Raw genomic sequence first — 16213 nt, 5'->3', positions numbered from 1 at the left:
TCCGCAGGGAATGGGTTCTTTGCTCCGCTGCAAGTCTCCTATTACCACTCTCCCATTGACATATTTCGTTGCTTCCTCTTAGTATCTTTCACGCGACGGTCAATGGTATAGTGTATAGCGGATTGTATAATAATAAATAGTATAAAATTGTAATGTTTAATACAATGTACAAAGTAATATATAGTATCGTAATTGTATAGTGAATCTTAATTTTAGAACTTTCGTGACTGCAGGAATTATTATTTGTTTCTTTCGGTTAAGTCACGTCTAAAGATAAAATAAAAAATTATTTAATTTAAATTATTATTTTATCTTTAGACGTGACTTAACTGTATAGTGAATATACAGCAGTGTGATATACAGTAGGCTGGGTAGAATAATACATTGTGTAATATTACAATGTATAAGGTATAGGGTGGTTTATAGGTGTATAGTAATACAGTATGTAATTTAATGTTGGGTTTGTCCATGGCAGTATATAGTACGGTGTAGACCCGTGTGATGTAAGAGAATAAAGTTTAGCTGGAAGCATATTATATTTTTTGCGACATAGAATTGTAATGTATTACTTACTGTTAGTAGCTCAGCTTATTCGAGAGTATATTTAGTATACTGATGATACTATGTAGTTTATACTTTAGTTGTTAACGTGGTGGTTTAGTTACTGCAGCTACATACTATTAACATTCCTTCCCTTTATTAATGTTACCCCTATCCCCTCCCTTTGATGCTGCTAATCCTGCATAATGCACGGGCATAATATGACTTTAAACCGCCCGACAAACCTCCTACGCATTTCACAAGTAGTACTAATCGCATATCTGCATTTCCCATAAATATGCTAAATTCCTCTTGATATGCAAATTATTTTGTCAAGGCGCTCTTCCCCCTCCATCCGAGCTTAAATAGACGCTCCAAGCCTGGGGTGTGTCATTCAGACTCTTTCTTCTCGACAGACCTGTTCTCCACCTGAGGACGGCTGCTTGCTTGTGGCTGAAACGTCGTGAGAATTATTTTATAATGTTTTATTGTTATTATTTTATTATTTCTATTCTACCTGACTTTACCGAAAGAACCAAGAAGAGAAATAAAAATACTGTATCTTATTGACAAAATATGTAAAAATAATAATAATAATAATAATCAAAGTGTTCATTAAATAGATATTACTCAAGAAATGAATGCTTTGAAATATGGTGTTCAGAGCGATCGATGGCGTTGATGTTATATGACGTCATAATTATCTGTTTAAATTAATTACTCGATCATTTTAGTGTAACTGACAGCTCGTGCTTGATAAGTGTTAAAGATTGTCATGCTGCAATGATTAGAAACCCTATGGCAGACTAATGATGAGTGAGCTGCAGCTGGATAACTGTTAAGTAATTTATTGGTAAAGAAACACGTTACAATATGCCAATTACCACTTTTTTTGTTAATTTTTGTTTTATTTATGTCAGTATGATTGAGGTTGTTTGCATTGTAAGCATTGTAGATTTTTAGAGTGACAAAGAGTAGAACTATGGCAGGCTTATGGAGAGTGAATTACAGCTGAGGACACTTTAAGTCATCTTCAGTCCTACTGGAAGTCCTGAGCATCACAACACACAATTCAGTAAAATTGTGAAATACAATTACAGTACAACGTGTTTGATTAATGATATGTTCTTCATGTTGTGAAAATTCGTGTCGTACCACATCGTGAAGAATGATATCGTGGCAAGCCTTCTGCAAGCCTACGACCGAGCTGCATACATCACTGGGGAGCAGGAGCTATGCCAACCGATACCAATCAATGGACTTGTACTGGTAGGAACCTCCTGGTTACACCAGCCCACAGGGGATTATTGTGTCCGTCCGTCCGTCCGTCGTGCATCCAAAAATGGGAGGGGTGGGGCTAGGTGGAGAGGGGAGGGTGGTTAGGGGCTGGGTGGGGAGGGGAGGGTGGGGAGGGGCTGGGTGGGGAGGGTGGGGCTGGGTGGGGGGTGGGAGGGGTGGGGCTGGGTGGGGAGGGGCTGGTCACCCCGTGGTGCCCTTATAAAACTCAACGTTTAACCTACTCACGCCGGCTTGTGCCCGCCCTCACAGTCGGGCATATTTGTGGAATACGCCACGCCGCCGTTGACCCTGGCCATTTACAGAGCAACCCAACGTCCCTACCAGCTCCCTCCGCAGGAATGTGTTTATACCCTTCTCTCTGCGAGACTCTGCCTCTTACTGAACCAAGTGTGAGTGATCACTTTTCACTTTGAGTTGCTTGTGCTGTGATCTTATGTAATACAAAGTATAAAAAAGAAATGTCAACTTCTTTGACCATTTTTTCCAACAATATAATCAGTAATTGGGCTTGAGCCATTGTTTAATCAAAGACTTGCAGCTCCCATGCACTCCTTTTGCATCCGTGAGTCACACAGGCTCGGCTATTGTATTATTGATAAGAGAGATTTCAGTTAGCGAAGTTAATAATTGAGCATCCTTACGGTTTATGAAATGCCGAGAGTGAAAACAAACGCCACGCTGTATTTAAGCACAGAATACAAGCAATTTTTTTGTACACTGTACTTCATATGTGCGACCAGACACAAACGGTGAGGTCCACCTCTGTCGCCAGACCTGAGGCAATGCTGGAAACTCGACATTCTAACAGTTTGTCTTATATATGTGTGTGGATAGACATGTGGCGTATGGGGAGCGGTAGTGTAGAGGTTAGTGCGCTGTGCTGCAAACCTGGCGACCCGAGGTCGATTCCCGCTCACGGCCAGCATCGGTGACAATTATCTGAACCGGTTCTGGGCGTCCCCTAGGTCGACTCAGCCTCAAGCTAGTACCTGGTGCGGTCTGTAAAAACATCGCCACTGGGGAGACAAAGGCGGCTGGGCGTGGTGCTAGCCACCCCAACCCCCTCGTGCGCCGTTCTGGCCATCATAGGAACTTGCTGACAGCACTTGTCCCTCCAGTCTGTTAAGGCTATACGGGAGAACTTTGTCATTTGGAATATGTAAGTGAAAGTGGAAACTTGGAAGCGAATCAGTATAGAGCCTGGATAGTACTTGGACAGGCGACCACGTACACCATTGTTATAGGCTGCATACGTTTGTTAAGAGTAACAAATCAGTGTAGAAAATACATCTTTGCACGAAAATTTAATATGCACACGTGGGTTTTAAAAATTCGTTTAAAAACACACGTGTGTATATTACATTTTCTGAAATCGCATTCGTGGTTGCTTAATAACAAAAATAATGATGTCTCTAACAGGATATTTTAACCGAAATTAGGTGCAATGGATATTCAGCGCAATCGTTCTGTAGGGGTGTTACGGAGGGGCTGTATACATAGGATCACACGGGAAACAAACACAGTGGGCGGGGCTTCGTGAGTGCACGGGGAGGTGCTCTCAACGACGTCCGCACAGGGCAGCCTGGGGGGGCTGGCCCCACCCCTCAGCGAGGGGTTTTGGTATAAAAGGGGATGAGCCGGAGAGCTCGGGGTAGAATGTTAAAGCTAAACCAGTGAAGACCGAAGATCGTCTAGCTAGAGCCCTGGACTCCCCTGGGTCGCCGCCCTTGTCAGGGCCGCGCAGGACCGAGCCAGCGGCGTGGTCCCGAGAACCAGAGCTAGTGCTCTGGGACTCCGGGTACCATAGCCCGACTTACCAGTGTCGGGCCAGACAGCCTCCCCTAGCCCGTTAAGCCCGTTAGTGGAGGACTAGGAGGTAGGTCAGAGATAGCTAGCAGTGTATTCCCAGCTAGCGGGTGAGGGGGCCGATACCCCCTCCAGTGTTGTATGTCCGCGGTTGTGACAACTGTTGCGGAATAAATACGTGTGCCTCAACCCCGGCGTCCAAGAGTCCTCAACGATATTACAGTTCTATGCGTGACGGGACCCATATTTGAAGTAATATTGAGTAGATTTCAAACTTTGGAACTTGATGAAGGAGAAAGGTGCAGCCCTACAATTGCTTTGCGCACGCTACTGCTGGCCGAAGGTCCTCCGACTACACTACAGAGAACGCTAGGTACCCTTTCTCGAGGAAATGTTGGCCTGCTCTTCCATGCTGAACAGGTGGGAGTACCCACTCATTACCCCACCGCATAAGAAACGTTCCCCATTGTTACAACCGTCGGCCGCAGAGAAATCTAAAGGAGAAAATAAACCCCAAATGGATCACACGGAATTTGTTTTTATTCAGCTCTTGCAGCTGTGAGCGTAACAAAATAAATCCCTTGTTCAAATTCCTTTGCAGGGAGCACGGCTGAGATGCAAAGACTGTTCAACCTCTGTTCCAGCAAGTGGTGTGAGGTTATGTTGGGTCACGTGTCATTAACATGTGTAAATCAGCCATTAATCATTAATTTTTTAAAGGTAATCCGTGATTTAATGTCATGTCTACATTATTTTAATAAGGCGCTTTCGTAACATTTACTTGCGCATCAACTGAAGGAACAAAACATGTTGACTCAGCGGCAAACAAAACCGCATATGAAGTTAATTAGTCTTGGTACAGTACGTGATTTTGTTGTTTATTGTATTTATATTTTACTTTATCAATTACAGCGGTCGACTTTCCATCCACACATCAACACAGTGACTTGTTTTCTTAGCTGTACCTATTTGGGTTATTTTTTCCCCCCCGTTGCTCGGTGGAGGAATGTGTGCAAGAAAAGGTCGATGATGGACGAGTGAAGGATTCACGTGCAGAGATGGCAATACCTCAATATGAGGCCCCCACCTATGTATGTATGTATGCATGTTGAAATTATTTCACAACGTACATAGCCAACCGTGCTAATCCAAGGTGCGGGGGGGGGGGGGACAACAAATTTAGCACAAATAGTAGTTCTAAAGAAATGCATTTTCAATCTATACTTAAAAGTGCATAGCTCCAGTGGCTTCCTTCCCAACGTTGGAGTCTGGTGGGACCTCAATATGAGCCCCACGTGACAACCTGGCAGGACCTCAATATGAGCCCCACGTGGGAGCCTGGTGGGACCTCAATATGAGCCCCACGTGGGGGCCTGGTGGGACCTCAATATGAGCCCCACGTGGGAGCCTGGTGGGACCTCGATATGAGCCCAACGTGGGAGCCTGGTGGGACCTCAATATGAGCCCCACGTGACAACCTGGCAGGACCTCAATATGAGCCCCACGTGGGAGCCTGGCAGGACCTCGATATGAGCCCCACGTGGGAGCCTGGCAGGACCTCAATATGAGCCCCACGTGGGAGCCTGGTGGGACCTCAATATGAGCCCCACGTGGGAGTCTGGTGGGACCTTGATATGAGCCCCACGGGGGAGCCTGGCAGGACCTCGATATGAGCCCCACGTGGGAGTCTGGTGGGACCTCAATATGAGCCCCACGTGGCAGCCTGGTGGGACCTTGATATGAGCCCCACGTGGGAGCCTGGCAGGACCTTGATATGAGCCCCACGAGGGAGCCTGGTGGGACCTCAATATGAGCCCCACGTGGGAGTCTGGTGGGACCTTGATATGAGCCCCACGTGAGAGCCTGGCAGGACCTCGATATGAGCCCCACGTGGGAGTCTGGTGGGACCTCAATATGAGCCCCACGTGGGAGTCTGGCAGGAGCCCACGTGGGAGGCCTCACCTGGTATCACTGTGAGCAACCGCCCTCTGTCATATAACCTTGAAGCCCAATTCGGAGCTCCCCGCACATCAAGCCAGGGTGAAGCCCTTTTGAACTTATGGCTTCTGAGCCCACAGAAAAGCCTCTGCCCGCCGCTCTCTGCCCCAGCTCTGCTGTTCGTTTGAACTTCTCCTCGCTGTGAAATGATGGCAGTCCACAATGCAGTAGGCAACAATGACATTCGTCATGCAGGGCCCATGTATGATGGGGGTAGCCAGGATCCGTGTATGTTTGTGTTTGGGCCACTTTTAAAAATAATATTATTGTGCTTATTATGATTATTATCGTAATTGTTATCTTTATGCATTCATGTAGATATGAATGTGAATGATATGCGTCTTGTGATGGCTTTGTTTGTTTTGTTTTGAATTCGTGGCGTATGTATAATTTTATATTCACGTTGCCCGTGTCTTGTGAAATGTCACCGTGTGAATAACACATGGAATAATTGATATTCTGTTCACAAAAATTACATTTGATTATCAAAACACGTTTTTGTTTTTTTATGATGTAATGATATGGGTTGTGTGTATTTATATACAGAGGTGGATGTGTGAAAATGTTAACGTCTGTAGATAATGACATTTACACTGTGCACAAATACTACACTGGGTGTGGACAGTCAATTGGTCTTCAGGATGGATAGGCAGCATTGTACTGTCTACATGTATACACATATCACATGCAGATTCTATCGCTACGTTATGCGCAATATTAATTACAACTGGAAGGTAAATCCGACATCTGTACGTTTAAGAAGTTCAGAATGCAGACCAAAATACTGCTGAGATATATAGCAAAGCACTCAAAACCTCACGATCCAACGATTAAAAGCAGATTGCACGATTGAGACAAGAAAAATCTCCTTCAGCTTAAACAACAAGCTTCACAAGCACAACATGTTTTGATAAGCACAGAAGACATCTGCGTGTGTGCAATTAATCAAAATTTCTGACCATCTGTGCAAACCATCATTATGTTCGAGACATAATTAAAGTATTCACTGATCAAAGGGACCCTGTCAACACGCGGTTGTGCTATTGTTGAGGCATGGCAATGCACCGTCTGCATCTGGCGATAGTTGGCATGTTTTAACCACTCCGATAATGTCGGTCGAAGCGGCATGGAAATTGCTGCCTATTGTAGTTTTTTTGCACTCTACAATTTTCCGTATCCTCATTTAACGTTGCACTGTTTTCCCTCAGATGTATGTCGTTCTCGATACGGGCATTCTGAGCAATGACGTTGACTTTGATTTTGATTTCTGAGCATTATTGTGGAACTCTAAGAATCGTAAAGGTGGCTTGGTCTGGCATACGTTTAAAAAATATATTATGAGATAGGGTTAAGTTCTTATCTGTTACCTTAAATCAACTTTACAAATTAAGAACAGGCAGTTCTCGACTTACGAACGCACGACTTATGAACACCTGTACTTACGAACCAGCTTCCATAATATAAAAAAAATTACATTGACTTCAATTGCGAATTCACACTTGCAACCTAATTTGTTCAGAGAAGCGATCCTCCGCGGGATGTAACGAGTGTAACGATGCTTCCCTTCCTGTTCATGTTGACCCGGAACACGATTCATAACACTGACCGTACGGGCATTCAAATACAGTGCATTGTTGTGTTCCGACTTACGAACCGTTCCACTTACAAATTGGTAATGTTGGTGGTGCTTTGGAAATATTTACACCTCGTGCCCGGTGAACTGTCTCTGAAATGTAGTTGGAACACAAATGCCATTTTAATTATGAATCACGGAGACTGGTGGTAAATTAGACATCAATTGGGAAGATTCTGCCTCGGTTCTTCTATTCACTTTCGCAAATGTCAGCTTTAGATTGTGTAAAGTTAGATGGCAATTCGATCATTCGAAAACCCGAAGATATTTCCTCGACTTAAAAATGTGTCCCCGAATGGCTATTCATTGGCTCTAGGTACGGCCCAAAAATAAAGATATCTCATTGTGTTTTGTTTTTATTTTCTTAGGGGGTTGGCTTCCGGGGAAATGGCAGAGCAATTACAGTTCAAATTGCAGTTGTATCCGTCAATGCTTGTGTTACACGTAACGTTGTGCACACATAATGTCTGTTGCCTTTGTGTTATTTTACAACTCGGGTTGTCTGTTTGAGCAGATCTCACTTGCTAAGTTGTGCACAGCTCATCATTTTCATGATTAAAAAAAAATATTTTACATACATTTTAAAAATGCTGAGGCTTACTTTTTTGGATTGGCTTGTTAGCTTTATCATTCAATAAAATAAGGTACTGGAATATTGCATACAAGCATTTGCAAGTGGAGATTTACAGTCCTTTTGCCAATCCACCACTGAATGAGGGCCTCATCAACACGCCGTGCTGCTTAATTAACCAACCTTTATCGCACTGATTGGTGCGGATTTGTGAATATGGCAAGCGTAAATGTGGGAGCATAGAAGTATAATACAATGATTGCTTTTTTATGCACTTCCATCCACTGCCCACCACATAGCCCATTGCCCATAGCACCTGCCATGCAAGGTGGCCGCCCATCCAAGCATTATCCAGGCTCCAGTCTGCTTAGCTTCCGAGATCTGACAAAGTTGGGCGCATTACAGGTGATGTCCGTCATAGGTTTCATTACAGTATACCCTTATAGCAAAATATATTCGTAATTTATGATGCTTGTAAAGTCTGGGAGAAATTGAATGATATGGCTATTCTATCTGTAATATGCATATAAAACAGTCTGCCTGTTTGATATATTGCTTACATTGCTGACTCTCTCTAAGCTATTGCATCTCTTGTTTACGTTGTGTTCCGCAGTTTTGAACGTTTTATTAAGAAAGGCCTCTTTTGCCGAGTCAGCCAACAGTCGAGGAATGTCATCTGTTATTGATTCGTGGATAAAACATCACCACATCTGAAACAATTGAAGTGCGTGCTCGAATTAAACAAGAATAACAAGAGTAGCCAAATGGTCATATAAGAATATATGAGACAAACGAAATGCTCTGAAGCGATGTATTAATAATACAAATGCAGTACATGAAGCAAATATTTATTTATTTGTAAAATTGTTGTAAAGGTGCGGCCCTGCAACTGCTTGCTCCTGCCAGTGCTGGTGGAAGGGCCTCCACGAGAGGGAGCTCGCGAGAGCCCCTTTGGAAGAACGTTCTGACCTGCCCCTAACGCGCCTAACGTCTTGACCCGCCCCTACTGGACATCTGTGAAAAATAAGCTTTATAGCTCATCGGATTCCTCCAGTAGAAATACTTTGATTCTGATATTTTTGCCCTACTCTTCCATTATGCCCGTCACCTTCGAAGAGGTGGGGGTACCCACAATATACCGTACCACACCTGACCTAACTAGCGGTTCTACTGCATGGTGGAAGCGATTCATGCTGTTGGGTGGACAGAATAGAACTAGCGACCTCTGGATTGCAGTTCGAGTGTATGTATGTACGTACCTATGTATGTTAAACTTATTTCGCACCGTACATAGTAGACCGTGCTAATCGGAGGTGCCGGGGGAAGGACAACAGCTAAACCCGAAAAATAACTTTAAAATAAATTAGTTTTCAATCTAGATTGAAAAGTGCATAGGTCCAGTGGCTTCCTAATATTGGAAGGAATCGTGCTAACGATTACACCACGGCAACATCCATGACAGCAAATCTGATTTAAAAAATCTAGTAGACTGTAGCCACACGTGAATACACACACACATATATACAGCACTGTTTGTATATATTCTATTAAATTGGTACAGGGCCTGTGTCCAATGCTTGGGCCTGTCTGCTCACGCTGCGCCGCTTGAGTGATACAGTGTGCGGTGCCATCCCACAGGGAGGATGGGTCAGAGGTTGGCGCGCGAAAGAGTTCGGCAAAGTGTGATTGTGAGAACTGTGACGAAGAAACCACGGCAGCAGAGCACGGGCCGCCTTGGAAGGGGTGGGGGGGGGAGAACAAGAAATCGCTGAGGTTACCATGAGAACACAGCGAGCCATGGTGAATGTGGTCCATCCCAGCGGTGGTCGTTCGTTATGAATGACACAGGTCAAGGCACTGTAACTGGGGTGCCACGGTGGCTCGGAGATGTTAACTACCTCGCCTGGTAGACAGGAGGTCGTGGGTTCGATCCCGACCCTGGGTACCTGTTTGTTTATTTGGAGTTTGCATGTTCTCCCCGTGGTCGCGTGGATTTTTCTCAGGGTCCTCCGGTTTTTCCCTCCACATTTAGAAACATGCGTTGGGAGTATTTGGCTGCGATACATTTCCACGTGAGCCACTTCGTTGAGCTATCATTTGTGTCCAGATCGCTTCTGAAAAATAGATATATTGCTCAGGGGGCCTTACCTGCTTAAAATGAAAATGGAAGTAAAAATAATTAGTCGTTTATTAAATGCCCTAATAATTAAGGCTGGAGTTTTATCTTCAATAAAAACTCAACAGTGCTGCCACGAGACTAAAGGACGTCAACTATCGTGAAATTTGTGGCCTAGGCGGTATATAGAGTTGCTGCGTGATTTTTTTCCAAAAGCCCGGTTAATAAGAATAGTTGTAATTCGATAATGCGTATGTAGGTATGCATGTGTGTGTGCATATGTTTGTAGATGAGACGAAAATATGTTGAAACGTATATTCGTGTAAATTCTGTGCTACGACTAGCACTGTACATTGCTATATAAAACGTTACTATTTTATTCACCTGGTGAAGTCCACTGAGCTATGAGCTCTTTTTTAGAAGTGACCTGGCCACACATGATAGTTCATTGAAGTGTCTTTATCACCATATGTGAAAATTTATAGTCGCAGCCAAATCATCTAAACACATGCTTCTAAATGTGGAGGGAAAAACTGGAGATTCTAGATTTGAAGCTTTCTTGACTGCAACGATTCATACTCTTAGGTTTTGTCGGTAAAGTCAAGTAGGTAAAAATAAATAATAAAAATAAAATAATAGAAATAATAATAGAAATACAATTATAACTCACGACGTTTCGGAGGCAACACAAGTCTCCGTCATCAGGTGGGACCGTCACAGCTAGATTTAAGACCAGCGTCTCGAGAAGCTGTGACTTCTTGTCTCGTTTTCTGTTAAAAACTCTCACAGATAGGTGGAATTCCTCCCCGTAGAGGCTATTCATTCTAGATTTGAAGCTTTCGTGACTGCAAGGATTCATACTCTTAGGTTTTTTCGGTAAAGTCACGTAGGTAAAAATAAATTATAAAATGTTGCCTCCGCAACGTCGTGATTTATAATTGTATTTCTATTATTTTATTTCTATTATTTATTTTTACGTACGTGACTTTACCGAAAAAACCTAAGAGTATAAAAACTGGAGAACCTGGAGAGAAATCCATCATCAGGGGTTGGGATCGATGGCCACGACCTCTTGCATGCCAGGCGAGGGAGATAACATCACGGCCACCGTGGAGTGGTGGGTTGTTAAATAGAAGCACTGTAACAGTATTATCTCGAGGGGATCGCTTGTGATTAAATTAATCAGTGCAATTAGTTTCGTTCATTGCTGGTTCATTGTTGGATATGCCGATTGTACAAAGAGATACTTAAATGAACATTAGACAGTCCCAAAAATAAAATGTCTAATTACTCCTCCCTGAGTGGCAGGACATGAACCAAACACTTCTCACCGTCTGATTCACCTTGACTTTGTTTTACACCCTTGGCTATTTTGCCACAGTCCACAAAACATTATTACATTCTGAACGGATGCCTTATTCTCTGTCCCCCTGCTACAGCAGAGGTGTAGGGAATTTCAACAAGACCTACATCTCTGCTTTATTGACCTGGTCAAGGCCTATGATGCCATCAATAGGCCAGGTCTCTGGATTATTCTTTATGCGTTCGGGGTCCTTGACCCACTGCTCACAATCATTAAGGATCTTCATGACGGTGGGCAAGCCCGGGTAACACTGCGTGGACGGCAGTCAGAGCCATTCCCTTTTCACCTTGGGGTATGACAGGGATGTCCTCTGGCTCCTACAGCCACCCTAGAACAACAGCGGAGGGCAGAGGAGTGACGTTCCCAACAACGAGCGGAGCGCCGCGTGGATAAAACGCAGGAAGTTGACAAAGCAGGGAGCACAGGTTGTGCATCTGCCAGTCATCTCAGGCAGACAACCCATGGCACCTGGGTCTGTCCTGTGACCTCTTGTAAGCGAACCTTCAGCACTTCACATGGCCTCAAAGTGCACTTAACCTGATAAAAGTACTCTGGTAAAATCACCGTTAATGGATAATTGCGACCCTTGCCGTGTGTGCGTGTGTGTATGTATGTGAACCAGTACGTGTATGTGTTTAGAGGATAAGTGCTATATTGGTTTGTACCCTGTATTTAGTTTGTTGCCTTTCCCCCGCACCTCCGATTCGCACAGTTGGCTATGTGCGGTTCAAAATAAGTTCAACATACATACGTACATCACAATCATTGTGACACAGATTCAATTCTTCGTCAGTTATGCCACCAGTTTTCTGGGCATTCACTAGATTGACTCAGCCTTAAACAATGCCTGTTGTGGGTGAGTCAAGAGCAGCGCTGGGGAGACAGACGTGGCTGCATGGGAAGGAGGCTATGATGCTCACACCAGCACCACATTGTGTGCTGTGCTGAGCCGAGTTTGTACTCAATGATTTCGATAGCATGACACTTGCCTTCTCGAAAAACAGCGGCCCTGGATCGTTAGACAAGGGATATTTACTCTGCGCCACAAACGTTTGAAGGGGCATCATGGTGGCGAGGTGTTAATTCCCTCGCCTGGTATACAGGAGGTCGTGGTTTTGATCCCGACCCTGACTGACTGCGTTTATAATCAACGTGCGTTTAGACTCTTTGGCTGTTATAAATGTCCACGTGATGAGCCAAATGCGTCGAGCTAACATATGTGGCCAGGTCGCTTCTGAAAATGAGCTATATAGCTCAGTGGCCAATACCTGGTAAAATAAAAAATAGTTTCGTTTATAGTTTGTTCCCCAGAGCCCGTTTTACATTGCATTCTTGTCCTTTGAGTTAAGTCATTTAGATGTGAGTGTGGGTAATTTGCCTTCAAATTCATGAACGTTATGAATCCATGTTAAATTGTTTTGTCTTGCAGTATTTATTGAACACTGACGTCTGTCTACTCACAGACGTTTGTGTTCAATAACACATTCCTGCGGAGGGAGCTGGTAGGAACGTCGGGTTGCTCGGTCAATGGCCAGGGTCAACGGCGGCGTGGTGTATTCCGCAAATATGCCCGACTGTGAGGGCGGGCACAAGCCGGCGTGAGTAGGTTAAACGTTGAGTTTTATAAGGGCACCACGGGGTGACCAGCCCCTCCCCACCCAGCCCCACCCAGCCCCTCCCCACCCTCTCCACCCAGCCCCACCCTCCCCACCCAGCCCCTCCCCACCCTCCCCTTCCCACCCAGCCCCTCCCTCCCCACCCAGCCCCTCCCTGCACGACGGACGGACGGATACAATAATCCCGTGTGGGCTGGTGTAACCAGTAGGTTCCTACCAGTATTACTGTGGAGTACATGTTTTATGAATACACGTAGATCACAAAGTAGAGCTGTACAGCTCAACACATGCTCACGAAACACATCTTAGTATTTCGTTACTCATAATTCGTAATGTGTTTAAACCAATGATGTTAATATTATTTGCAAGGATTTACAATCCTTTTTCAATTCCTTGCTGGATGAAGGCCTCCCCATACACCGTTCTGGCCATGCACCGCTCTGTAAACCGAGATCCGATTAGCACGGTTGGTTACGTGCAGTACGTCCATGCAGGTCACACTGGTAATCTTATCTGGTCATTCTCCCCACCCCCTTCCCACTTTCACTCATCCATGGTGATGTATGGCCAAGACAGCCCGGGCTGGTGGAAGGGCGTCCACTGGAGAGAGTTCTAGAGAGTTTATCTAAAAGAGGGCAGATATTTTGGCCGGCTCTTCGACGCTGGCCCGATGCCAGGGAAGAGGTGGGAGTCTCCACACTCGAGATATAGAATTGGCTGTTCGGAAAACTACGTGGGCTTGGACAAAAAACATCTCTCGAATCGATGACGGCCAATGGATGACACTTTTGATGGAATGACAGCCAGTGGAGAGAGAACGTGCCCAAGAATTTGACGACCACAGATGTGGAGTGATGACATCGGTTTATGGGCAGGGCATAGATTTTGGCTTTGCAGGACCATTAGGGATGGCCACTGTGTGGGCAGGCCTTCATCCAGCAGTGAGAAGACAATGACTGATGATGATGAAAATGAGTTACTTTAGACTGTACACGTGCCTTGGGTACATTGAAATTTGCTGTTGAATTATTAATACTTTCCAGTTACCCGTAACTTTGCATTATGAAAACAGACGCGAAATATCACTGGAGATGCATTATTCACTTTGGTGCACATTTTTGAGCCGGCTCTCTTATACTGTTTATTTAATAAATCAAATACTTATTTTATTCAATAAACTAAATACTTATTTTCGAAACCATATTTGAAAAAGGCATCACATGTTTGGTCCAGATTAATTACAGTGCGGCTTTGTTTATTGTTGATTGAGCGTAGTGGATAGGGATTCGGCAACGTGGAATTAGGAATCCAATTTTCTTTTAATTCTCTCACACATGAGAATCTATTTTTTCCAATTGTAATTCTGATTGCAAGGTGCTTTTAGGGGTCCCTGCAGCAGATGGGGCGGGCAATATCCATGTTAACTTGCACGATTGTTTGTTGTTGAGTTTAACTGGAGAACATGCACAGGTTTCTCCGAGGCAAGTCTATTCAGCCCGAACCTCACATTTCTGTGCAACAGTATATGTTTTCTTCTTCAATTTAAATCGTAAAAAAAACACACCAACTTACAGATGTATATGGCTTATTACATCGCAGAATCATGAGAGGTGGTGGCGGCTCAGAAAAGCCTCCGTCCAGCAGTGAATCGACCATGGCTGATGATTGATGATGATAAAGGTGCAAGTAATGTGTTTGCAGAAGTAAATGATTTCGAAATAAGTGACAGACTTCGTAATTCAAACTTTATTGTCGGGGACTCTCCATGGTCTAACACTGCCCTTGAAACCCTGGCTCCAGCTAAGTGGCCGTGTGGCTTTGGAGGCTCATGTTGAATTATATCACTGGGGGCTTATGAGCGCCTGGGTTCGAATCCAGGCAACCACTTGTGATTAAACAGGTTCTCAAGTAATGCGAACTGGTTGCCTCAGTTCAGTCAAAACCTATCTCACTTCTGATGGGTAAAAATTCGTGACATTTGGTGAAACACACTTTAATTAACCCTTTCCCGTTTCCGAGACGTCTGCAAATTTACAGGGTGTGGTTTGTCCCGCTCACCGCTGAATCTTCGAATGCGCGAGTGGTTTGCCGTTGATTTTATTTAGAAAGGCGTAGTAGCGCCGTTGTTTTTAAAGACATTGTTACTCACCGCGGAGAATCCCAGCGACACAACCTCAACTCTACGATAGCCGGCGCCAAACTGTTTCGCATGCCCTCCTGCATGGCCTCGTGGGAGTCTAAGTACCGAAAAAGTTAATTTGTATTATTTTTTCTTCTGGTTCCATTCCGACGAACACATACGTCGTCGGAACAGCATTGGAAGAAAATGTGATGGCCTACACGTACGTCATCAGAACTGGAAAGGGTTAATGCAGCATGAGTGGGCAATATGTGGTGTTCGGTCCTCTTTCTTTCCCTCCTATCAGTTCAAGAGTGACAGGGAGGCCGAATGACCTCTCTCCAACTTTCTTCTTTACAGGCTTGGTTGCTTAAGTGTCAGTGTTGGGGCAAGAGACCTCTATACTAGTTACTCCAGAGGTAGTTATGTGGTGGTGTTATCTTCCACGGCCACTCCCTGGCATGACGTTATGCGCTACGTTCTGCAGGATTGCCATAGTGGCAAGTGTCCCTGTCGCTTCTCTGAGCAAGTTGCCGAATTAGTATTTTGTTTTACAAACAACCTATTCTTAGATCATATCTAGCTTCAAATAGGCGAATACTCCTCAGAACTGGATGTAAGAGAACATTTACGACGAAAAATGTTCTTTATGTTTCTCAAAATGCACGCGAAATAAAATGAACAAATTTTAAACAACGGTGCGTTTGGCAGCACTCTGCAGCCGATAGCATCAGACGTTCATAATTTGTATGTTGCGGTTGCACCCGACTTAAGAGCCGCATGGCTCACAGTGCTGAACCTAATTAATGAAACTTGAAACTTGAACTTACTGACGAGCCTTTGTTGGCGGCTTTCACGATTTGGCAGGGTGTTGCGTAATGACTTATTTATCTATGCAAATGGCAGAACAGCGTCGAGTTAAATCAGGCTATGTTTAAAGTCGTCTGTGTCACATGTGCACGGTTTTCGTTTGGCTCTTAATCCCTTGCCGTAGTTATCTGGCGAATGAATAAATCATGCGTTTCTATGCCAGTGCAATACACGTGCTTTACAGCTGTTAACCGACGGATGTTTTGGCTACCATTATTTATGTACTTACTCGGCATCATCATGCCGCAGTGAAATTTATAAATGAAATGTGTTGTAATTGGA

This window comes from Lampetra planeri, chromosome 49 (genome assembly GCF_965212315.1).
Source record: "Lampetra planeri chromosome 49, kcLamPlan1.2.h2, whole genome shotgun sequence".
NCBI lineage: Eukaryota > Metazoa > Chordata > Hyperoartia > Petromyzontiformes > Petromyzontidae > Lampetra > Lampetra planeri.
The sequence above is the reverse complement of the archived record's forward strand: the minus strand, read 5'-3'. Positions refer to the sequence as shown.